Genomic DNA, 23,464 nt, shown 5'->3' on the forward strand with positions numbered 1-23,464 from the left:
ACACTATTTTCAGGCCTTGCAGCATCAACACGTGTAAAATTACATGCTTATATACTGCTGTCAAATTCAGTTTTTAAACAAACACTCATTTGGGCACAAAAAATTTAGTTGGCAGACTTTGATGCAGATGTCATTGTGAGATACACCCTTAATACATTTGGGTAACATTCAGAGATTTTAAATACCGCCATTAGGTGCACCAATATTGAATTCAGGCCTACACAGGTTCAGGCCATCTGAGATACCACCTCTACATACCCCCTGTATGTAGAGGTGGTATCTCAGATGGCCTGAACCTCTGTAGGCCTGAAATCAATATTGGTGCACCTAATGGCTGTATTTAAAATCTCTGAATATTACCCAAATGTATTAAGGGTGTATCTCACAATGACATCTGCATCAAAGTCTGCCAACTAAATTTTTGAATCAGGCATTTGAATCAGGCATTTGAAATACAGCCTTTTTGTGCAAAGATATATTTACTTCAGGCGTACAGAAGTTCAGGCCCTTTGAGATACAATCTCTACATACAGGGGTTTGAATTAGGCATTTGAAATACAGCCATTTGAAATACAGCCATTTTGTGCAAAGATATATTTACTTTAGGCCTACACTGGTTCAGACCGTGTGAGAGTCCCCCCTACATACAGGGGTTTAAATCAGGCATTTGAAATACAGCCATTTGAAATACAGCCATTTTGTTCAAAGATATATTTACTTCAAGCCTACAGAGATTCAGGCAATCTGAGTTACAACCTCTACATACAGGTGCTTGAATAAGGCATTTAAAATACAGCCATTTGAAATATAGCCATTTTGTGCAAAGATATATTTACTGCAGGCCTACACTGGTTTAGGCCCTGTGAGATACTACCTCTAAATACAGGGGTTTTAATAAGGCATTTGAAATACAGCCATTTTGTGCAAAGATATATTTACTTCAGGCCTACACTGGATCAGACCGTGTGAGATACCCCTCTACATAAAGGGGATTGAATCAGGCATTTTAAATACAGCCATTTGAAAAACAGCCATTTTGTGCAAGGATTTAATTATTTCAGGACTACAAAGGTTCAGGCCCTTTGAGATATCACCTCTACATACAGGGGTTGGAATTAGGCATTTGAAATACAGCCATTTTGTACAAGGATATTTTTACTTCAGGCCTACAGAGGTTCAGGCACTTTGAGATACTACCTCTACATACAGGGGTTTGAATTAGGCATTTGAAATACAGCCATTTGAAATACAGCCATTTTGTGCAAAGATATATTTACTTCAGGCCTACAGAGGTTCAGGCCCTTTGAGATATCACCTCTACATACAGGGGTTGGAATTAGGCATTTGAAATACAGCCATTTTGTACAAGGATATATTTACTTCAGGCCTACAGAGGTTCAGGCACTTTGAGATACTACCTCTACATACAGGGGTTTGAATTAGGCATTTGAAATACAGCCATTTGAAATACAGCCATTTTGTGCAAAGATATATTTACTTCAGGCCTACAGAGGTTCAGGCCCTCTGAGATACTATCTCTACATACAGGGGTTTGACTCAGGCATTTGAAATGCAGCCTTTTTGTGCAAGGATATATTTACTTCAGGCCTACAGAGGTTCAGGCCCTCTGAGATACCACCTCTACAAACAGGGGTTTGAATTAGGCATTTGAAATACAGCCATTTTGTGCAAAGATATATTTACTTCAGGCCTACACTGGTTCAGACCCTCTGAGATAACCCCCTACATACAGGGGTTTGAATTAGGCATTTGAAATACAGCCTTTTGAAATACAGCCATTTTGTGCAAAGATATGTTTACTTCAGGCCTACAGAGGTTCAGGCCCTCTGAGATACTAAATCTACATACAGGGGTTTGACTCAGGCATTTGAAATACAGCCTTTTTGTGCAAGGATATATTTACTTCAGGCCTACATAGGTTCAGGCCCTCTGAGATACCACATCTACATACAGGGGTTTAAATTAGGCATTTGAAATACAGCCATTTGAAATACAGCCATTTTGAGCATTAATATATGTACTACATGCCTATACTGGTTCAGACCGTGTAAAATGTCACTCTACATACAGGGGTTTGAATCAGGCATTTGAAATACAGCCATTTGAATTACATCCATTTTCTGCAACTATGTATTTACTTCAGGCCTACAGAGGTTCAGGTCCTCTGAGATACTACCTCTACATACAGGGGTTTGAATTAGGCATTTGAAATACAGCCATTTGAAATACAGCCATTTTGAGCAAAGATATATTTACTTCAGGTCTACAGAGGTCCAGGCCCTCTGAGATACCACCTCTATATACAGTGGTTTGAATTTGGCAATTGAAATACAGCCATTTTGTGCAAATATATATTTAATTCAGGCCTACAGAGGTTCAGACCCTCTGAGATGCCACCTCTACGTACAGGGGTTTGAATTAGGCATTTAAAATATAGCCATTTAAAATGAAATACAGACATTTTGTGCAAAGATATATTTACTTCAAACCTACAGAGGTTCAAGCCCTCTTAGATACTACCTCTACATATAGGGGTTTGAATTAGGCATTTGAAATAAAGCCATTTGAGATACAGCCATTTTGTGCAAAGATATATTTACTTTAGGCCCATAAAGGATCAGGCCCTTTAAGATACTACATCTACATAGAGGTGTTTGAATTAGGCATTTGAAATACAGCCATTTTGTGCAAAGATATATTTACTTTAGATCTACACTGGTTCAGACCGTGTGAGATACACCCCTACATACAGTGGTTTGAATCGGGTATTTGAAATACAGCCATTTAAAATACAGCCATTTTATGCAAAGATATATTTACTTCAGGACTACAAAGGTTCAGGCCCTCTAAGATACCACCACTACATAAAGGAGTTTGAATTAGGCATTTAAAATACAGCCATTTGAAATACAGTCATTTTGGACAAAGATATATTTTCTTAAGGCCTACATAGATTCAGGCACTCTAAAATACCACCTCTACATACAGGGGTTAGAATATGGCATTTAAAATACAGCCATTTGAAATACAGCCATTTTAGGCAAAGATATATTTGCTGCAGGCTTACACTGGTTCAGGCCCTGTGAGATACTACCTCTACGTACAGGGGTTTGAATTAGGCATTTGAAATACAGCCATTTGAAATACTGCCATTTTGTGCAAAGATATATTTACTTCAGGCCTACACTGGTTTAGACCGTGTGAGATACCCCCCTACATACAGGGGTTTGAATCAAGCATTTGAAATACAGCGATTTTAAATTTAGCCATTTTGTGCAAATATATATTTACTTCAGGCCTATAGAGGTTCAGGCCCTATGAAATATGACCTCTACATACAGGGATTTGACTCAGGCATTTGAAATACAGCCTTTTTGTGCAAGGATATATTTTCTTCAGGCCTACAGAGGTTCAGGCCCTCTGAGATACCACCTCTACATACAGGGGTTTGAATTAGGCATTTGAAATACAGCCTTTTAAAATTCAGATATTTTGTGCAAAGATATATTTACTTCAGGCCTACAGAGGTTCAGGCCCTCTGAGATACCACCTCTACAAACAGGGGTTTAAATCAGGCATTTGAAAAAAAGCCTTTTTGTGCAAAGATATATTTACTTCAGGCCTACAGATGTTCAGGCCCCCTGAGCTACCACCTATACATACTGGGGTTTGAATTAAGCATTTGAAATACAGCCATTTTAAAAATATCCATTTTGTGCAAAGATATGTTTACTTCAGGCCTACACTGGTCAGACTGTGTGAGATACCCCTCTACATAAAGAGGTTTGAATCAGGGATTTGAAATACAGACTTTTTGTGCAAGGATATATTTATTTCAGGACTACAAACGTTCAGGCCCTCTGAGATACCACCTCTACATACAGGGGTTTGAATTAGGCATTTGAAATACAGCCATTTGAAATACAGCCATTTTGTGCAAAGATATATTTACTTCAGGCCTACACTGGTTCAGACCGCGTGAGATACCCCCCTACATACAGGGGTCTGAATCATGCATTTGAAATATAGCCATTCGAAATGCAGCCATTTTGTGCAAAGATATATTTACTTTAGGCCTACAGAGGTTCAGGCCCTCTGAGATACCACATCTACATACAGGGGTTTGAATTAGGCATTTGAAATACAGCCATTTGAAATACAGCCATTTTGTGTAAAGATATATTTACTTCAGGCCTACAGAGGTTCAGGCCCTCTGAGACACCACCTCTACATACAGGGGTTTAAATTAGGCATTTGAAGTACAGTCATTTAAAATACAGACATTTTGTGCAAAGATATATTTACTGCAGGCCTACACTGGTTTAGGCCTTATGAGATCCTACCTCTACATACAGGGGTTTGAATTAGGCATTTGAAATACAGCCTTTTTGTGCAAAGTTATATTTACTGCAGGCCTACACTGGTTTAGGCCCTGTGAGATACCACCTCTACATACAGTTGGTTTGAATTAGGCATTTGAAATACAGCCATTTGAAATGCAGGCATTTTGTGCAAATATATATTTACTTCAGGCCTACAGAGGTTCAGGCCCTTTGAGATAGCACCTCTACAAACAGTGGATTGAATTAGGCATTTGAAATACAGGCATTTGAAATACAGCCTTTTTGTGCAAAGAAATATTTACATCAGGCCTACAGAGGTTCAGGCACTTTAAAATACTACTTCTACATACAGGGGTTTGAATTAGGCATTTGAAATACAGCCTTTTGAAATACAGACATTTTGTGCAAAGGTCTATTTACTTCAGGCCTACAGAGGTTCAGGCCCACTGAGATACCACCTCTACATACAGGGGTTTGAATTAGACATTTGAAATACAGCCATTTGAAATACAGCTTTTTTGTGCAAAGATATATTTGGGTCAGGCCCTCTGAGATACCACCTCTACATTCAGGGGTTTCAATTAGGCATTTGAAATACAGCCATTTTGTGCAAAGATATATTTACTTCAGGCCTACAGAGGTGTAGGCCCTATGAGATACCACGTCTACATACAAGGGTTTGAATTAGGCATTTGAAATACAGCCATTTTGTGCAAAGATATATTTACTTCAGGCCTACAGAGGTTCAGGCCCTCTGAGATACCACCTCTACATACATGGGTTTGAATCAGGCATTTTAAAAACAGCCTTTTTGTGCAAAGATATATTTACTTCAGGTTTACAGAGGTTCAGGCCCTCTGAGATACCACCTCTACATACTGGGGTCTGAATTAGGTATTTAATATACAGACATTTGAATTGCAGCCATTTTGTGCAAAGATATATTTACTTCACGCCTAGAGAGGTTCAGACCCTTTTGAGATACTACCTCTACATACAGGGGTTTGAATTAGGCATTTGAAATACAGCCATTTTGCGCAAATATATATTTACCTCAGGCTTACACTTGTTCAGACCGTGTGAGATACCCCCCTACAAACAGGGGTTTGAATTAGGCATTTGAAATACAGCCATTTGAAATACATCCATTTTGTGCAAAGATATATTTACTACAGGCCTACACTGGTTCAGACCGTGTGAGATACCCCCCTACATACAGGGGTTTAAATCAGGCATTTGAAATACAGACATTTGAAATACAGCCATTTTGTGCAAAGATATATTTACTTCAGCCCTACACTGGCTCAGACTGTGTGAGATACGCCTCTACATACAGGGGTTTGAATCAGGCATTTTAAATACAGCCATTTTGTGCAAGGATTTATTTATTTCAGGACTACAAAGGTTCAGGCCCTCTAAGATACCACATCTACATACAGGGGTTTGAATTTGGCATTTGAAATACAGCCATTTGAAATACAGCCATTTTGTGTAAAGATATATTTACTTCAGGCCTACAGAGGTTCAGGCCCTCTGAGACACCACTTCTACATACAGGGGTTTAAATTAGGCATTTGAAGTACAGTCATTTGAAATACTCACATTTTGTGTAAAGATATATTTACTGCAGGCCTACACTGGTTTAGGCCCTATGAGATACTATCTCTACATACAGGGGTTTGAATTAGGCATTTGAAATACAGCCTTTTTGTGCAAAGTTATATTTACTGCAGGCCTACAGAGGTTCAGGCAGTTTGAAATACCACCTCTACATACAGGGGTTTGAATTAGGCATTTGAAATACAGCCATTTGAAATTTAGCTTTTTTGTGCAAAGATATATTTTCTTCAGGCCTACAGAGGTTCAGGCCCTCTGAGATACCACCTCTACATACAGGGGTTTCAATTAGGCATTTGAAATACAGTCTTTTGAAATACGGACATTTTGTGCAAAGATATATTTACTTCAGGCCTACAGAGGTTCAGGCCCTCTGAGATGCCACCTCTCTGTACACGTGTTTGAATTAGGCATTTGAAAGATAGCCATTTGAAATTAAATACAGACATTTTGTGCAAAGATATATTTACTTCAAACCTACAGAGGTTCAGGCCTTCTTAGATACCACCTCTGCATACAAGGGTTTGAATTAGGCATTTGAAATACAGCCATTTGAAATGCAGCCATTTTGTGCAAAAATATATTTACTTCAGGCCTACACTGGTTCAGACCGTGTGAGATACACCCCTACATACAGGGATTTGAATTAGGCATTTGAAATACAGCCATTTGAAATGCAGCCATTTTGTGCAAAGATATATTTACTTCAGGCCTACACTGGCTCAGACTGTGTGAGATACGTCTCTACATACAGGGGTCTGAATCAGGCATTTAAAATACAGCCATTTTGTGCAAGGATTTATTTATTTCAGGACTACAAAGGTTCAGGCCCTCTGAGATACCACCTCTACATACAGGGGTTTGAATTAGGCATTTGAAATACAGCCATTTGAAATACAGCCATGTTGTGCAAGGAAATATTTACTTCATGCCTACAGAGGTTCAGGCCCTCTGAAATGCCACCTCTACGTACAGGGGTTTGAATTAGTCATTTGAAATACAGCCATTTGAAATGAAATACAGCCATTTTGTGCAAAGATACATTTACTGCAGGTCTACACTGGTACAGGCCCTGTGAGATACTACCTCTGCATACAGTGGTTTGAATTAGGCATTTGAAATACAGCCATTTGAAATACAGCCATTTTGAGCAAAAATATATTTATTTCAGACCTACACTGGTTCAGACTGTGTGAGATGCCCCCCTACATACAGGGGTTTGAATCAGGCATTTGAAATACAGCCATTTGATATACTGCCATTTTGCGCAAATATATATTTGCTTCAGGCCTTCAGAGGTTTAGGCCCTCTGAGATACTACTTCTGCATACAGGGGTTTGACTCAGGCATTTGAAATACAGCCTTTTTATGCAATGATATATTTTCTTCAGGCCCACAGAGGTTCAGGCCCTTTGAGATACCACCTCTACATACAGGGATTTGAATTAGGCATTTGAAATACAGCCATTCGAAATACAGCCATTTTGTGCAAAGATATATTTACTTCAGGTCTACAGACAGTGGCGTACTGCCAATATAGGCAGACCACGCAGCTGCTATGGGGCCCGTGGGAGGGGGGGGCCCGGAGTGCATGGAAGCAAGGGCCGGCTCCCAGCTACCACCATTCTTCCTTCTCTGCTGCTGGACTGCATTTAGTTTTACTTTGGAGAAAGGGACAGCACAGTACCGTGCAGGGATTGTTCCTTTCTCCAAAGTAAACTTTACCGATCTGACATGAGCAGACAGCTCCCCCCCCCTCCTCCTCTCTGCAGTGTGATATTCCTTCATGTGTGAGGAGGGGGCGGAGCCAGAGGAGCCGAGGCAGCAGCAGGAGATAATGGAGACCCTGCACCTTCTGACCTCCGGTGTCACTGTGCCTCCAGTATAAAGTTCAGTCCCTCACCGGTCCTCCTACACAGCAACAATGGGGTAAGTTACTGTGGGAGGGAAGTCAGAGTCCTGATTGAAACTGCTGCCAGAGAACATCTTGTGTCCCCCTGCTGTTCCAGCCCTTCACAGACCTGCCCACTGACTATCTCACCTATACTTCATGCAAAGCAAGAAGTTATGTCTCCCAGTGACTCCCCCCCCCATCAGTGGCATTTCAAATTTTCCCAGCCCTCACCCCCATATGTATGATGTAATGTCTCTGGAGGTTATATCAGCGCTGGAGCGTTATAAGAGAAGCGGCTGATATCAGTCACATAGGATGCAATGTCTCTTGCGGTTATATCAGTGCTGGAGCATTATAAGAGAAGCGGCTGATATCAGTCACATACGATGTAATGTCTCTGGAAGTTATATCAGCACTGGAGCGTTATAAGAGGAGCGGCTGATATCAATCACATAGGATGTAATGTCTCTGGAGGTTATATCAGCACTGGAGCGTTATAAGAGGAGCGGCAGATATCAGTCACATGTGATGTAATGTCTCTGGACAGTGCACAGCCCCCATCATTTAACCCCCCAGGTGCCACGATCAATGCTGATCGCGGCACCTGTGAGTGAAGGCGGAGGAATGCGGTTCCCTCTATAAAAAAAAATTATGATTTATCCATAAGAGTTTTAAAAGGTTATTTATACATTGTATTTCTTTACTTATTAGCAAATGGGTGTGGCAGCGGAGGAGCCACGGCCAGGGGTGGGTAATGGGCGGAGTTAGGGGGCCCAATTCAGATTCTTGCTATGGGGCCCAATGATTTTTGTGTACGCCCCTGTCTACAGAGGTTCAGGCCCTCTAAGATGCCACCTCTACGTACAGGGGTTTGAATTAGGCATTTGAAATATAGCCATTTGAAATGAAATACAGACATTTTGTGCAAATATATATTTACTTCAAATCTACAGAGGTTCAGGCCCTCTTAGATACCATCTCTACATACAGGGGTTTGAATTAGCCATTTGAAATACAGCCTTTTGAGATACAGCCATTTTGTGCAAAGATAAATTTACTTCAGGCCTATAGAGGTTCAGACCCTTTGATATACTACCTCTGCATACAGGGGTTTCAATTAGGCATTTGAAATACAGCCATTTGAAATACAGCCATTTTGTGCAAAGATATATTTACTGCAGGCCTACACTGGTTCAGACCGTGTGAGATACACCCCTACATACAGGGGTTTGAATCGGGCATTTGAAAAACAGCCATTTAAAATACAGCCATTTTGTGCAAAGATATATTTACTTCAGGACTACAAAGGTTCAGGCCCTCTAAGATACCACCTCTACATACAGGAGTTTGAATTAGGCATTTAAAATACAGCCATTTTAGGCAAATATATACTGTGTTTACTGCAGGCTTACACTGGTTCAGGCCCTGTGAGATACTACCTCTACATACAGGGGTTTGATTTAGGCATTTGAAATACAGCCATTTGAAATACAGCCAATTTGTGCAAAGATATATTTACTTTAGGCCTACACTGGTTCAGACCGTGTGAGATACCCCCCTATATACAGGGGTTTGAATCAGGCATTTGAAATACAGCCATTTGAAATGCAGCCATTTTGTGCAAATATATATTTACTTCAGGCCTATAGAGGTTCAGGCCCTCTGAGATACCACCTCTACATACAGGGGTTTGACTCAGGCATTTGAAATACAGCCTTTTTGTAGCGATGATCGGGAGGTGACATATTTGATTTCGCGATATTTCGCGAATATTCGATTGAATATTTGTGTTATATTCGTCGAAATCGAATATTCATAATTATTCCAATTACCGCAAATAATATGCGATTCAATTAATCGCGTATTGCGATTTTTTTTCTTTTTTTCTTTTGATAGTATAAGGCAACGTTCCTATGACTAATTGACTATGGCTAGTCTAATGTGTATTTTACGAATATTCTTAATATTGCTCTAACTTCGTCTTTTAGAATATTTGTAATATTCTAAAAGACGAAGTTAGAGCAATATTACGAATTTTCAGAAAATACACATAGATTGTAATTTAGCTAATATAGTGCTATAATCCTTTTTTTCTTTTCTCAATTTTTTTTGCCTCTTATGAACTTAAGTTTTGTAAATATGTACACTATTAAAAAAAATTACTATAGCAGTATATTAGCTAAATTACAATCTATATGTGTATTTTACGAATATTCTTAATATTGCTCTAACTTCGTCTTTTAGACTATTCGTATTATTGCTCTAACTTCGTCTTTTAGAATATTACGAATATTCTAAATGACGAAGCTAGAGCAATATTAAGAATATACGTAAAAAGTTGAAATCGCAATTCGATTATTATAACTTGAATTAATCGAATTGCGATTTCAACTTAGCACTGCTATATTCCGTATTAGGCTAGAATTAATGAATATGGAACATTGCAGTGTTAAGTTGCAATCGCAATTCGATTATTATAACTTGAGTTAATCGAATTGCGATTTCAACTTATCACTGCTATATTCCATATTAGACTACAATTAATGAATATTCAATATAGCAGTAAGTTGAATTCACAATTCGATTAATATAACCTGAATGAATCGAATTGCGATTTCAACTTTTACAGTCTACCATGTTTGGTTTGTTATCGCGATAATACGTAATTTAAATAATCGTGTATGTGCGTCCGTACGTACGTGCGTGCCTATCTTTGGATCGCAAGGGGAGTGGAGAGAAATAGAGATAAGTTTATTCGAAAATGGCAAAGAGCAATTTCAATCAAGAAGAGCTGTAAGCTTTGATCACTGTAAGTAATTCTACCGAAAAAAGTATGTCACTGTTAAAGGGGCCTTCACTATTCAAGTCACTGTTAAAGTGCCGGCCACAGTTTAAGTCACTGTTAAAGCGGCGGTCACTATTCAAGTCACTCTTAAAGGGGCGGCCACAGTTCTAGTCACTGTTAAAGGGGCAGTCACTATTCAAGTCACTGTTAAAGGGGCGGCCACAGTTCTAGTCACTGTTAAAGGGGCGGTCACTATTCAAGTCACTCTTAAAGGGGCGGCCACAGTTCAAGTCACTGTTAAAGGGCGGTCACTATTCAAGTAACTCTTAAAGGGGCGGCCACAGTTCTAGTCACTGTTAAAGGGGCGGTCACTGTTCAAGTCACTCTTAAAGGGGCGGCCACAGTTCTAGTCACTGTTAAAGGGGAGGCCACTGTCAAAGTCACTGTTAAAGGCGCGGCCACTGTGGAGTTTAGTTCTTATATTTGCCTTGAATATAAATGTTTTTTTTTTTACTTTCATATAGTTCCATAGGGAACTATATAAATATCTACTCTTTTACCGTTTTGATATTACATTATATTTTTGATGGTTGACACGACTATAATTACTAATAATTGTATTTTACAACTTTGGGATTACATAATTTCATTGTTATCTTGCAGACTATGTTGGAGAAGGGGTACGATGACCTAAAATGCCGTCTTGAGAAGCAGGCCATAGTGCGTAGATAGGCACGCCGGCTGTGGCACCTGCATGGAAAAATACACTCCAAAAATGCAATGCTAAAAAAATGGTCAGACCTTAAACGGCATCACATGGATCTGATCAAAGAGGTCAGAGATAAAAACTGTCCAGGTACGATGCTTACATTAATTTTCTTTTACCCACCTATTGTTATTTATGTGTTCAGTTATGCAAATAAGTATTGATATCCCTTTACAACTGATAACTTAGTTCAGTGGTGTCAAACCGATGGGACGGGTGCTAGTGGTGGCACTCAGATCCATCTCTGTGGGCCGCATACCCTTGAAAAGGTCTAAGGCGTACTAATCGGCTTTAGACATTTCCTACCATACAGCTTCGCAGGCACACTATTAACAGCACAGTCAGCATATTGAATGTAGGAAGGCTATTACAGCAAAATGATAATTGTGTGGAAGACAGACTATACTGGTATTCAGGTACAATGGTAACGTTGGAAATTTGCAATAAATAATTTAGTTAGGTTTCTCTTCTGGCTAAAAGTTCTCCAGCACGAATTTGATAAATGCTGGTACACATAGCTGATTACCCCTTTACAATATATACATACACTCACAGCGAGATACAGATATATGATGTAAACCCTTATCCAATGTCAAAACAGTTGACTTGGTCCACCTCATTTCAATAACCCTGCAACAGTACCTTCCGAACCAATACCCCCCGCTACCTCATCCTAGCTATTAAAGTACTCAACTGTAAACCATCTGAAAGACTTCATTCATAGTTTCATCAAACACCAAATCATGTGAAATCAAACATAGGAGTAATCATTATGCCATCCAGGTCCCACCATAGATTCATTTGTGTACCCTTAGCTTTTTTTTTTTTTGCTTTGCTTGTTTATCTTGTTATTTTTTTAAAATTTGCTCATTACAGGGGTGCCTCTTCCTAAAGTGCGCCCTAAGCGCTCTAACAAGAAGGTGATGGTGGAAGAGAAGGAGATGACGGAGGATGAGGAGCAGGAAGAGGAGCAGGCAGGACCATCAGGGCATCAGGCCCATAGCCCACCTGAGGCAGTTGAGGTCCAGGAGGATGAGGAGGAGGAAGAAGAAGAGGTGGTGACCACCCCCCGCCAGGAGGGTAAATATATTCTGTTGATGTTTTAATTTAAAAAATGTCCCCACACACATACAGGTGTCAATTTAGTCTTTACCACAGGCAGATTTTATTCAAGAAAAGAATTATAAACAAGTTCAAGTTCAACCTCTAATTGTTATTCAGACTTCAGATATTGCATAACCTAAAGTCCCACACTTTGCGTTCACTCCAAGCAGTGTAACAAAAATATTAGTATATCACCACTCTTTAGTGTCTGTCAAAGACCATCCTCATTTCTCTGCAGGTTCAGTTTTCACATCTCCTGTCCACACTTGAAAAGAACAGCATTTTTAATCCAAACTTTATTAAAAAGGCTTGATGGAGTACAGGAGTGACCTGTGCCACTATATCTGTCTGGGCACTCAGTCCAAAACCCAGGACCCCAAATAATTCCACGTAAAGTTTTTTTTACAGCTAGCTGATGTTACTGGTGTACTGATTTCCATAAAGTATCTGAATGAGACATACTGTTTAATATTGGATGTAATGAACATCCAAAATATAAAAATTTTCTTGGACTAAAAAATAAAGTGCACAAAACCATATTAATATTTATCTAAAAAAATGTGTAAAAACTATAAAACAGTCAACAAGAACGTACAACACACAACAGTAATATAAAACACGAACACTATAAAGTAATTAATCTACATCAAAAGCATCAACTTAACTACTAAGTCCATAACCCTAAAGTCTAAAGAACTATTATTAATCCTAACTAAACCAATATATAATGGATTAACATAGTAACATAGTACATAAGGCCGAAAAAAGACATCTGTCCATCCAGTTCGGCCTGTCATCCTGCAAGTTGAACCAGAGGAAGGCAAAAAAAAACTGTGAGGTAGAAGCCAATTTTCCCCACTTTAGGGGAATAAAAAATTCCTTCTCGACTCCAATCAGGCAATCAGAATAACTCCCTGGATCAACGACCCCTCTCTAGTAGCTATAGCCTGTAATATTATTACACTCCAGAAATACATCCAGGCCCCTCTTGAATTCCTTTATTGTACTCACCATCACCACCTCCTCAGGCAGAGAGTTCCATAGTCTCACTGCTCTTACTGTAAAGAATCCTCTTCTATGTTTGTGTACAAACCTTCTTTCCTCCAGACGCAGAGGATGTCCCCTCGTCACAGTCACAGTCCTGGGGATAAATAGATGATGGTATAGATCTCTGTACTGACCCCTGATATATTTATGCATAGTAATTAGATCTCCCCTCAGTCGTCTTTTTTGTAAAGTGAATAACCCTAATTTTGATAATCTTTCAGGGTACTGTAGTTGCCCTATTCCAGTTATTACTTTAGTTGCCCTCCTCTGGACCCTCTCCAGCTCTGCTATGTCTGCCTTGTTCACAGGAGCCCAGAACTGAACACAGTACTCCATGTGTGGTCTGACTAGCGATTTGTAAAGTGGTAGGACTATGTTCTTATCACGGGCATCTATGCCCCTTTTGATGCAACCCATTATCTTATTGGCCTTGGTAGCAGCTGCCTGACACTGGTTTTTGCAGCTTAGTTTGCTGTTTATTAAAATTCCTATATCCTTTTCCATGTCAGTGTTACCGAGTGTTTTACCATTTAGTATGTACGTGTGACTTGCATTATTCCTTCCCATGTGCATAACTTTACATTTGTCCGTGTTAAACCTCATCTGCCACTTATCTGCCCAAGCCTGCAATCTATCCAGATCCCTCTGTAGCAGTATACTGTCCTCTTCAGTGTTAATTACTTTACAGTTTAGTGTCATCTGCGAAAATTGATACTTTACTATGCAAGCCTTCTACAAGATCATTAATAAATATATTGAAGAGAATAGGGCCCAGTACTGACCCCTGAGGTACTCCACTAGTGACAGTGACCCAATCTGAGTGTGTACCGTTAATAACCACCCATATGTTTTCTATCATTGAGCCAGTTACTTACCCACATACAGACGTTTTCTCCCAGTCCGAGCATTCTCATTTTATATACTAACCTTTTATGTGGTACAATGTCAAATGCTTTGGAGAAGTCCAGATACACGACATCCATTGATTCGCCACTGTCAAGTCTAGAACTTACCTCCTCATAGAAACTGATTAAATTAGTTTGACATGACTGATCCCTCATGAAGCCATGCTGATATGGCGTTATTTGCTTATTTACGTTGAGATGCTCTAAGATAGCATCTCTCAGGAAACCTTCAGTTTACCCACAACAGATGTTAAACAGCCTCTGTTTTTGGATCCTTTTTGAATATTGGCACCACATTTGCCATGCGCCAATCCTGTGGGACATTCCCTGTCAGTATGGAGTCTGCAAATATCAGAAAAAGGGTCTGGTTATGACATTACTTAATTCCCTTAGGATACAGGGGTGTATGCGGTCCTGGCGATTTGTCTATTTTAATCTTTTTAAGTCGCTGATGTACTTCTTCCTGGGTCAGACAGGACTTTATCTGCTTTATACACCAAACAATGATTGTCTTTTAAAGTAGATTTAAAATGTATATTTCCTTTACGTTTACAGCAATAAACAACTTAATTAAAGAAGTGAAAAATGTGCAGCGGGAGCAGTGCGACCGGATGAAAAAGTTGAGGGCGCAGCTGCTGAAAAGGGTGAGGGATGAGCTGACCCTAGCAGAGGAGGCCAACAAAAAGGCCATGGCTGGACTGCTTCAAAAGCTCCAAGAAATTAAAAAAATTGCGGACAATTTAGTCTGGGCCAAAGTAATAATTCATTATCATTACATACAGAAGCCGCCGTTACATGGAAACAGGGTAATAGACATGGCGCCGCTTATGGTCGCACCTCTTTTTTACTATGACTATTTTCTTGTGCCGGTGGTCATGTGTGTGCCACAATTCAAACCGAATACTGCGGACTGTGGCGCTCTTAGCAGCACGCGTGACGGGACCAGGTCCAATCATAGACCTTGTACAACATGCATACATGTAATCCAAAACTATTAAAATACAAGTATTAGTACTTAATGTGATCATGTCATCAAAAAAATAAAAATAATTATGGCTATAAATGGCAAAAAAAATATTTTAGGTTACCGTTATAACATTCCATTGTATTTAAATTGCATGTGTGAGGGTTTTTTGAGCAATGGGGTATTGGCCAATGGCCATGTGAGGAGAGGTGTACCTGTGTAGTGACGGTATGGTATGGTTTGTACAGCTGGTTCGCCTCTACGTGGTGCACCCTGGGTTATGGTAAATGAACCAGTGAATACTGAAATACTGGAGGTCAAACACTACTTCCCATAAACTGTGTGTGAGTGAGGAGGTGGGGGGGGGGGGGGGGAACGTAATGGAGGGGGGTTTAAGGTGGTGGAGGGTTTAAGGGGAAAGGTGGGGTTGGTGTGGGTTTTATAGCGTGGGATATACAGTGTGTAGCACGTAAATAGAGGTGCTATGTGCATATGAGAGACATTTGTCTGCTACATGTTACAGACATTGTAGTGTGATGTAACCACTTTAATTTGTGCCATAATCATTTACCGCTTCACACCCAATGACGTAGCTATACTTCATCCAGCAGAATAATTAAACATAGATCAATCCTTATGCGGGCGCCGTGGCCACCTGCTTTGTGTGGCTGCATACACCCACGGCTAATGTCCGTGACCGTCAGTAATACCGATGGTGGACATTTAACCTATAAGATGTAGTGGTCACTTGTTAACTAGAACAATACAAGCAATACGAATATTTTAGCAATAGTGTTGAATTCGAAATGCAACTGATTTTTATTGCATTGCAATTCCAGCTTTGGAGATTTTGCTATAGGTGGTATTGGTAGAATTAACTAATAAAACAAATATAGTACTGTATGTCAGAATAGTGCCTTATAAAAGTTGGATTCACAATGTGGTTAATAATAATAGCAAATATTATCACATTGTGATTAAAAATTAGCACTGCTAGATTCAATATCAGTTAAGTTCGTTAATTCTAGACCCATTCCATTAGAGAGACCCAGCAGCAGCATCAAGTTGAAATCGCAATGCGATTAATATAGCTCAAAGTAATCGCATGGCGATTTCAACTTAGCACTGCTATATTCCATATTCGTTAATTCTAGCCTAATATGGAATATAGCAGTGCTAAGTTGAAATCGCAATTCGATTAATTCAAGTTATAATAATCGAATTGCGATTTCAACTTAGCACTGCTATATTCCATATTAGGCTAGAATTAACGAATATGGAATATAGCAGTAATAAGTTGAAATCGCCGTGCGATTACTTCGAGTTATATTAATCGCATTGCGATTTCAACTTGATGCTGCTGCTGGGTCTCAACTAAACCAGGTCCAAGTTGAAATCGCAGTTCGATTAATTCAAGTTATAATAATCGAATTGCGATTTCAACTTGGACCTGGTTTACTATGGTTGGCTTCAATGGTTTGGTAGAATTAGCGAATATGACGAATGTATTCGTCATATTCCACAAAACAAAGATAACAAAGAATTCTTCATCTTCGTTTTAGCTACCTATTATCAACTTCTCTAATTCTAGCAATCATATAGGAAAGTTTACTATAGAGACAGCTAAGTTTAATTCGCTATGCGATTATATTACTTTGCTTTTTTTAAAATAAATAGAATAATTATAATACCTGATCATTATTATAATTATTCTATTTATAAAAAAAAAGCTAAGTAATATAATCGCATAGCGAATTAAACTTAGCTGTCTCTATAGTCAACTTTCCTATTTGATTGCTAGAATTAGCGAAGTTGATGAATAGATAGCTAAAAACGAAGATGGAGAATACTTCGTTATCTTCGTTTTGTGGAATATGACGAATACATTCGTCATATTCGCTAATTTTACCAAGCCAACCATAGTAAACCAAGTCCAAGTTGAAATCGCAATGTGATTGATATAACTCAAAGTAATCGAATGGCGATTTCAACTTAGCACTGCTATATTCCATATTAGGCTAGAATTAACGAATATGGAATAAAGCAGTGTTAAGTTGAAATCGCAATTCGATTATTATAACTTGAATTAATCGAATTGCGATTTCAATGTAATTCTCAAATCCGACAATACATTCTAGTATATGGAGACGTTCCCATGGTGATGGGGACGCTCCGTGAGCACGGAAGTCGGCAGAAGCGACAACGGGCACTGACTGGAGCAGCCAAGAAGCCAGGAATCCAAAGAACAGGTAAGAACAACTTTAGGGAAGTGGGAAAGAAAAAAATATAACAATAAAAAAAATAAAAAGAATATTCGATTTCGCGAATATATAGAACTATATTCAAAATATTCGTGAAATCTCGAAGTCACGATATTCGAGAAAAAAATTTGCAATTCGAATATTCGCGCTCAACACTACCTTTTTGTGCAAGGATATATTTACTTCAGGCCTACAGAGGTTCAGACCCTCTGAGATACCACCTCTACATACAGGGGTTTGAATTAGGCATTTGAAATACAGCATTTTGAAATTCAGCCATCTTGTGCAAAGATATATTTACTTCAGGCCTACAAAGGATCAGGCCCTCTAAGATACCACCTCTACATACAGGAGTTTGAATTAGCCATTTAAAATACAGCCATTGTGTACAAAGATATATTTACTTAAGGCTTATATAGATTCAGGCCCTCTGAGATACCACCTCTACATACAGGGGTTTGAATAAGGAATTTAAAATGCAGCCATTTGAAATACAGCCATTTTTTTGGCAAAGATATATTTACTGCAGGCTTACACTGGTTCAGACCCTGTGAGATATCCCCCTACATACAGGGGCTTGAATCAGGCGTTTGAAATACAGCCATTTGAAATACAGCCATTTTGTGCAAAGATATATTTACTTCAGGCCTACACTGGTTAAGACAGCCATTTTGTGGAAGGAAGAAATTATTTCAGGACTACAAAGGTTCAGGCTCTCTGAGATACCACCTATACAGACAGAAGTTTGAATCAGGCATTTGAAATACAGCCTTTTTGTGCAAAGATATATTTACTTCAGGCCTACACTGGTTCAGACCATGTGAGACACCCCCCTTCATACAGAGGTTTGAATCAGGCATTTTAAAATACATCCATTTGAAATACAGCCATTTTGTGCAAAGATATATTTACTTCAGGCCTACAGAGGTTCAGGCCCTCTGAGAAACCACCCTACATACAGGGGTTTGAATTAGGCATTTGAAATACAGCCTTTTGAAATACAGCAATTTTGTGCAAAGATATATTTACTTCAGGCCTACAGAGGTTCATGCCCTCTGAGATACCACCTCTACATACAAGGGTTTGAATTAGGCATTTGAAATGCAGACATTTGAAATACAGCCTTTTTGTGCAAAGATATATTTTTACTTCAGGCCTATAGAGGTTCAAGCCCTTTGAGATACTACCTCTACATACAGGGGTTTGAATAAGGCATTTGAAATACAGCCATTTGAAATACTGCCATTTTGTGCAAAGATATATTTACTTCAGGCCTACAGAGGTTTAGGCCCTCTGAGATACCACGTCTACATACAGGGGCTTGAATTAGGCATTTGAAATACAACCTTTTGAAATACAGCCTTTTTGTGGAAAGATATATTTACTTCAGGCCTACATAGGTTCAGGCCCTCTAAAATACTACCTATACATGCAGGGGTTTGAATTAAGCATTTGAAATACAGCCATTTGAAATACAGCCTTTTTGTGCAAAGATATATTTACTTAAGGCCTACAGAGGTTCAGGCCCTCCTGGATACCACCTCTACATAAAGGGATTTGAATTAGGCATTTGAAATACAGCCATTTGAAATACAGCCATTTTGTGCAAACATATATTTACTTCAGGCCTACAGGGGTTCAGGCCCTCTTAGATACCACCTCTACATACAGGGCCTAATGCTGCTCTTCGAATGGTGAGGCCTGAACAAGTACAGGCGATAGTAGATTGGGTTGCTGGATCCAGTTCCTTCACATTGTCTCCCACCCAGTCTCCTGCTTAAAGACCATAGTTGGCACCTGCAGCCCATGTCCATCAGTCTTTCACCTCACCCTCTTGCAAATCAGCCAAGCAGCCTGAGCCCCAAGTCATGCAGCAGTCTCTTCTGCTTTTTGATGACTTTGTTAGCAGGGTTTCCAAGGGACCTCCACCTAGCTCTGCCCCAAAAGTGGAAGAGTTTAAGTGCACCGATGCCAAACCACTTATCTTTCAAGATGAGTACATGGGAGGACCATCGCAACACGTCTCGGATAATGACGAAACACAGGTGCCAACTGCTGGGGCTTTCGAAAGTGTGCAGACCGACAAGGAAGGCAGGGGTGAAGACTGGGTGGAAGATGATGTGGAGGATTATGAGGTCCTCGACTCCACATGAAATCAAGGTCAAGCGAGTGACCTACAGGTCCTTCTAAAAAAATTTGCATATTGTGATAAAGTTCATTATTTTCTGTAATGTACTGATAAACATTAGACTTTCATATATTTTAGATTCATTACACACAACTGAAGTAGTTCAAGCCTTTTATTGTTTTAATATTGATGATTTTGGCATACAGCTCATGAAAACCCAAATTTCCCATCTCAAAAAATTAGCATATTTCATCCGACCAATAAAAGAAAAGTGTTTTTAATACAAAAAAAGTCAACCTTCAAATAATTATGTTCAGTTATGCACTCAATACTTGGTCGGGAATCCTTTTGCAGAAATGACTGCTTCAATGCGGCGTGGCATGGAGGCAATCAGCCTGTGGCACTGCTGAGGTGTTCTGGAGGCCCAGGATGCTTCGATAGCGGCCTTAAGCTCATCCAGAGTGTTGGGTCTTGCGTCTCTCAACTTTCTCTTCCCAATATCCCACAGATTCTCTATTGGGTTCAGGTCAGGAGAGTTGGCAGGCCAATTGAGCACAGTAATACCATGGTCAGTAAACCATTTACCAGTGGTTTTGGCACTGTGAGCAGGAGCCAGGTCTTGCTAAAAAATGATATCTTCATCTCCATAAAGCTTTTCAGCAGATGGAAGCATGAAGTGCTCCAAAATCTCCTGATAGCTAGCTGCATTGACCCTGCCCTTGATAAAACACAGTTGACCAACACCAGCAGCTGACATGGCACCCCAGACCATCACTGACTGTGGGTACTTGACACTGGACTTCAGGCATTTTGGCATTTCCCTCTCCCCAGTCTTCCTCCAGACTCTGGCACCTTGATTTCCGAATGACATGCAAAATTTGCTTTCATCCGAAAAAAGTACTTTGGACCACTGAGCAACAGTCCAGTGCTGCTTCTCTGTAGCCCAGGTCAGGCGCTTCTGCCGCTATTTCTGGTTCAAAAGTGGCTTGACCTGGGGAATGCGGCACCTGTAGCCCATTTCCTGCACACGCCTGTACACGGTGGCTCTGGATGTTTCTACTCCAGACTCAGTCCACTGCTTCCGCAGGTCCCCCAAGGTCTGGAATCGGTCTTTCTCCACAATCTTCCTCAGGGTCCGGTCACCTCTTCTCGTTGTGCAGCGTTTTCTGCCACACTTTTTCCTTCCCACAGACTTCCCACTGAGGTGCCTTGATACAGCACTCTGGGAACAGCCTATTCGTTCAGAAATTTCTTTCTGTGTCTTACCCTCTTGCTTGAGGGTGTCAATGATGGCCTTCTGGACAGCAGTCAGGTCGGCAGGCTTACCCATGATTGCGGTTTTGAGTAATGAACCAGGCTGGGAGTTTTTAAAAGCCTCAGGAATCTTTTGCAGGTGTTTAGAGTTAATTAGTTGATTCAGATGATTAGGTTAATAGCTCGTTTAGAGAACCTTTTCATGATATGCTAATTTTTTTAGATAGGAATTTGGGGTTTTCATGAGCTGTATGCCAAAATCATCAATATTAAAACAATAAAAGGCTTGAACTACTTCAGTTGGTGTGTAATGAATCTAAAATATATGAAAGTCTAATGTTTATCAGTACATTACAGAAAACAATGAACTTTATCACAATATGCTAATTTTTTTAGAAGGACCTGTATGTAGTTCGGAGGAAGAGGCGGTGGTCGCACAGAGCCATTAGCACAGCAGAAGTAGGAGCAGGGTGCAAAAGCGGAGCGGCCGTCCTCTAGACAGTATGCCTCCTACTGCCCACAGCAGCAAGGGACCGAGCAGACCAAAGCCAGCTCCAAGGAGTTACCTGGCGTGGCAGTTCTTCAGACAATGTGCTGACGACAAGACACGACTGGTTTGAACCCTGTGCAATCAGAGCCTGAAGCAAAGATTGATTGGTTTCAACCTGAGCAAAACCTGCATGACCAGGCATTTAAGTGCAAAGCTCGAGCTGCAGTGGAGTAGACACCTCAAAAACCAAGAAAGGTCTCTGGCTCCTCCTGCTTCCTCTTCTGCTGCAGTCGCGGCCTCTTAATCCACCTCTGGAGTGACAGTGCCGCCTAGCACCCCACAAACAGAGGATCTTCCAGCAACACCAACACATGGGTCACCAAGCATCTCCACAATGTCCCACGCAAGAGTTTAGCTCTCCATATCCGAAACGCTGAGGAGGAAGAGGAAGTACCCCGCTACCCACCTGTGATCCCTAGCCCTGAATGCCAGCATTTCTAAATTACTGGCATTTGAAATGCTGTCATTCCATCTGGTGGAAATGGATAGCTTTAAAGGCCTTATGGGAGTGGCTGTCCCACAGTACGTCGTGCCCAGCTGCAACTACATTTCAAGGCGATCCATTCCTTCCCTTCACAACCAAGTAGGGGACAAAATCAGGTGTGCACTGCGCAACGCCATCTGTGGCAAGGTACACCTGACTACGGATACGTGGACCAGTAAGCACAGTCAGGACGTTATATCTGCATAACAGCACACTGGGTAAATGGAGTGGTGGCTGGGCCTGAGGCGGATAGCAGTTTGGCGCATGTCCACTGAGGATTGCAGGGCTCTTCAGTTTGCCACATGTTGCTTCCTCCTCCTACTCTGCTTCCTTGTCCTATACCAGCTCCTCATCCGGTCAGCATAACACCTTCACCACCAACTTCAGCACAGCCAGGGGTAAACGACAGCAGGCAGTTTTAAAACATATCTGTTTGGGGAACAAACCACACACTGCGCAGGAGCTGTGGACAGGCCTTGAACAACAGACCGATGAGTGGTTTGTGCCAGTCAGCCTCAAGCCCAGCCTGGTGGTGTGCGATAATGGGCGAAATCTCATAGCAGCTCTGGGACTAGCCGGTTTGATGCACATACCTTGCCTGGCGCATGTGCTGAATTTGGTGGTGCAGAGATTCCTTAAAAATTACCCCAACATGTCAGAGCTGCTACATAAAGTGCGTGCCATCTGTGCGCGCTTTAGGCGTTCTCACCCTGCCGCTACTCGCCTGTCAGCGCTGAAGCGTAACTTCGGCATTCCCACTCACCGCCTCATATGCGACATGCCTACAAGGTGGAGCTCCACCTTGCACATGCTGGCCAGATTGTGTGAGCAGCAGCAGGCGGAACAGCACCACTTCGGCGGAACAGCACCACTTCACCACCAATGACTGGGCCTCCATGCGAGACCTGTGTTCCTTGTTGCGCTGTTTCGAATACTCCACCAACATGGCCAGTGCTGATAACGCTGTTCTCAGCGTTACTATCCCACTTCTATGCCTCCTTGAAAAAACGCTCCTGGCGATGATGGAAGAGGATGTGGCACAGGAGGAGGAGGAGGAAGAAGGATCATTTCGTAGGGTTTCCGGCCAGTCATTCCCAAGTGGCTCCGATGGTGGGTTTCTGCACCCACAAACCCAAGGTACATAATTGTCCTGCCAGGGCACAGTTCTGGAGAATGTGGAGGTGGAGGAGAAGGAGATGGAGGAGGAGGAACCATGTTTACAGCAGGGTGGCACCCAGACCAGCTCATGGCCATCACTGGTGCGTGGATGGGGGGATACAGAGGACACAGATACACCTCCCACAGAGGACAGCTTTTCTTTGCATCTGGGCAGCCTAGCAC

General features: G+C 40.9%; 1 long non-coding RNA gene across 1 annotated transcript; it reads left to right on the top strand.

The window, feature by feature from the left end:
* Positions 1-7,511: 7,511 nt before the first annotated feature.
* On the top strand, positions 7,512-12,423 carry LOC122942383. The gene is made up of 3 exons (XR_006390547.1): positions 7,512-7,910; positions 11,324-11,516; positions 12,303-12,423. It is a non-coding gene; the product is annotated as an uncharacterized LOC122942383 (long non-coding RNA).
* Positions 12,424-23,464: the final 11,041 nt, after the last annotated feature.

The sequence above is a fragment of the Bufo gargarizans genome, chromosome 6, assembly GCF_014858855.1.
Source record: "Bufo gargarizans isolate SCDJY-AF-19 chromosome 6, ASM1485885v1, whole genome shotgun sequence".
NCBI lineage: Eukaryota > Metazoa > Chordata > Amphibia > Anura > Bufonidae > Bufo > Bufo gargarizans.